General features: G+C 57.4%; 1 non-coding gene across 1 annotated transcript; it reads left to right on the top strand.

The window, feature by feature from the left end:
- The first annotated feature begins 2,485 nt into the window (after positions 1 to 2,485).
- Positions 2,486 to 2,557, top strand: TRNAA-UGC (transfer RNA alanine (anticodon UGC)). The gene has a single exon. It is a non-coding gene; the product is annotated as a tRNA-Ala (tRNA).
- Positions 2,558 to 3,333: the final 776 nt, after the last annotated feature.

The following is a 3,333-nucleotide window of genomic DNA, read 5'->3' as shown; positions in this document are numbered from 1 at the left end:
TTGTGCCAGCACCGGAGCTTCTTGCCTCGGCAACTGAGGCAACATGAGTTAGCAGTGAGCCCCAGCAGCCAAGGCGGCCAACAGTGTCCTGGCTGTATGAACAGGAGCATGGGCAGGAGATGAGGGGGAGGGATTCTCCCCCTCCATTCAGTGCTCGCTAGACCACACGCACACTACTGCATTGAGTTGGGGGCCTCCTGCCCCCAGTACAGGAAAGACATTGATCAGCTGGAGCAAGTTCAGTGAAGGGGCACCAGTACAGTCAGGTGTGTGTGGGTGTGCAGGGGGCTGAAGAACTTTCCACCTGAGGAAAGGCTGAGGGAACACTGTTCAGTATGGAGACGAGAAGGCTTTGGGAAACCTCATAGGAGCATTCAGTACCTATGAGGCAATTAAGAAAATAGGCCAGGCTCTTCATCATGGTGCATGGTGGGAAGATGAGAGGCAAGGGACAAAAGCTGAAAGAATGTTCAGGCAGGAGATGAGGACCATGAGGTCCATGAGGTCATAACCATGAGGTCACTTATGCACTGGAAGAGGTTGCCCTGAGAGGTTGTGCAGTCCCAATCCTTGGAGGTTTTCAAGCCTTCTTTCCCCCTAAATATCATCTCCAAACATTCAACAAAAGACTCTTGCTCATGCAAGAATGAAGCAAAAGCCTAAGGCACCAGCAAAAGCTCTGCCTCCCCTGGGCCCTCTCTTCCCTATGAGAGAGGTCTTCCACCAACCCCACACTTCTTCCACCCTCAGCCTTTGCAGCTGCATGTGCCGGGCCTGCCCACTTGCCTTCACCGCCATCACCTTTGTAATTGAGGCCTGAGGCATATCTTGGCACTCCAGCCCTAGTTCAACCACTGGATGTCATTTTTACTCTCCAAATTTACCTCCCTCTGCATTTCCTGAGCATCACACATGGTTCTGTGTTCTCTGTTCTCTCAGCACCAAACCCAGGGTCACAGCACAAGTGTCTCAGCTGTCCCCAGTTTCCATACCCAAATCTGCTCACCCACCAGACTGGAGTGTCCAGCTCAGCTGCAGCCCTTCACAGCCATCAGTCCCTGCCCAGAGGAAGAAAGACCTGCTCATGAGCTCCAACAAGCTGCTGGGCTCCCCTCTTGCAACCTCTTGCTGCTACAGAACCCTTCTCGCCCATCAGGAACACAGTGACAACTTTGACCCAGGACATCTCCCTCTGTCTTCAGTCTCAGCCTCTCCCCAGTCACCCAGTCAGGCCAAGGAATGGCACAGACTGGACTATAGTCCCACAGCAACATGCATGTTCTAACCCCGTGCAGTTCTGCTGCCTCATAGCCGGCTCCCCAGGCATGCACCTCCAGGGAAGTCTGGCTTTTGTTGTGCCTGAGCGCAAGGGAGAGGAGGGGAGAGGGAGAGACCATCTGAACAAGCAAAGTTACTGTCTTGCCAGCTTTGAGCATGAGCTTGCAAAATACTTGGCCACAGGGGTAGTGCCTGCAGGATTGTCATTTCTCCAAAAGAGTCCTTCTAGGTTGTTTTTGAGCAAGAATGGGAGAGTCATTGCCGAGGATGGGCTTTGAGGACCATGTGTGCAAAGCAGAAGAAATGAGCAGTCCATCCCCTTAGCTCCACTCAACCACTCCAGAAGTTCACGGTGACTGTGGTCTGGTTTTGATTCCCCCAAACCCTCTCTGCCAGGCAGGGGCTCAGCAGGGAAAAAATCTATGGCACTGGGCAACACAATTGCCCCAGCTGTACTACCATGGGGACACCGTCCCTGCGTGTGGTCAAACCATCGCCCTTTGAGTTAACAGCTGAACACGCTCAGCCACCCTGCCACAGAGACCCCAGCCAGGGCTGTCCCAGGGCACTGCTTTGCTGTCAGGACAGGCCTCAGTGCTGAAGGAGTGGGAAGGTCCCTGAGCCCAAGCCACATGCGCAGCCCCATGGAGGTGGAAGCCTGCCCTTCACCTCGCCTCCAGGGATGGTGGGGGACAGAGGGGTGCAGGGGGAGGCCCAGTGCCTGGAGAGGGGGATGTAAGATTTCTGCCCCCATGTCCCCTCCACCACATGCCCTGGGGTGCCATCAGAGGCTGGGGGCACCTCCCCTCAGGGAGGTCATTTCCCTCACCCTGTTGCACGGCTCCTGCTGTGGAGTTGGGGACAGATGTGGCCCAGAGGGGTGTTGCCCTGGGCGTCAGAGGAGGCTCAGGGTTGTTTTCCTCTCCATCAACCCACCCTGGAGTGGGCCAGAGCATGGGAGAAGTGCCTGAGCAAGAGCCTCCTCCTGCCCGTTGCCCTGCAGAGACGTTGAAGGGGCTGCGCTCTGCAGTGCAGCACTGTGCCAAAATCAGACCCCAGCGGAGAGGCTGTCCTGACTTCCCCCATCTCAGAAGGGTTCAAGTGCTGTTTTCTGCAGAAGGTCCCTGGGCACCCAGGGGACAACAGGACTGTGCTTGTCATAGACATGTTATGGGAGGAGAGGGTCTCTCCTGCTGGCGAGTGTCAAGGGGATGTAGCTCAGTGGAAGAGCGCCCGCTTTGCATGAGGGAGGTCCTGGGTTCAATCCCCAGCATCTCCATGGGGTGTTTTTGCCCTGAATCCCCAGCCTCAGGCAGGTGCGGGTTAGAGCTTGGGGCAGTGGTCCTCTCCAGACCCTGTGGGCCTGCCCTGCCCACCCAGGGCTTGGCTGTGAGGTGAGGAGGGCTATGTGCGCAGCCTCTGCTGAGCCCCCTCTTGGAGGAGAAGCAGGCAGCTGTGCTGGACCTGAGATCGGGTCACTGCCCTGCACCACAGACCCACCCCCACCACCACCCAGGGACAATGCTTGGCAGCAGAGTGTGTCTGTGGGGAGATCTCAGGCAGGGGACAGAGGTCAGCAGCACACTAGGAATCCTTTCTGGCTGCAGTGAGAGATGTGGTGTGAGGGCGCTGGTCCAGCCCAGGTGTCCTGTGGGACCAGAGCCACACTGGCCTGGTGGCTTTCCAGGGGTAAGGGTCTGAGATTGTCCTGTCTCCAGGTGGAGATCCCATACCATGTGGGAAGCACCCCTCTGTGCCAGCAGGTAGGGGTGTCTGAGCTGGACGAGCCTGAGCGGGGCTGTGGGTCTCCCAGCTGGAGGAATGACATTTCTTACGCTGACCCTGTCTCCAGGTCCTTCTCCTTCCACCATCACCAGTGGCTTGAGCAGAGCCTCAGCTCAGGGAACCTGGAGCTGCTGAGGTCAGGCACAGCCCTGCTGAGGTGGGACTGGTAGGGCCGGTGCCCAGCTCTTGCTCCTGGGGTGTTTGGTGCCTCTGTCCACCCTGTGCTGATGGCATTGGGAGGCACAGGCCTGTCCACCGCCATGCACAGGC

The sequence above is a fragment of the Gymnogyps californianus genome, chromosome 26 (assembly GCF_018139145.2).
Source record: "Gymnogyps californianus isolate 813 chromosome 26, ASM1813914v2, whole genome shotgun sequence".
In the NCBI taxonomy this organism is placed as follows: domain Eukaryota; kingdom Metazoa; phylum Chordata; class Aves; order Accipitriformes; family Cathartidae; genus Gymnogyps; species Gymnogyps californianus.
Note: the sequence above shows the minus strand (reverse complement) of the source record. Positions and strands in the feature narration are given on the sequence as shown.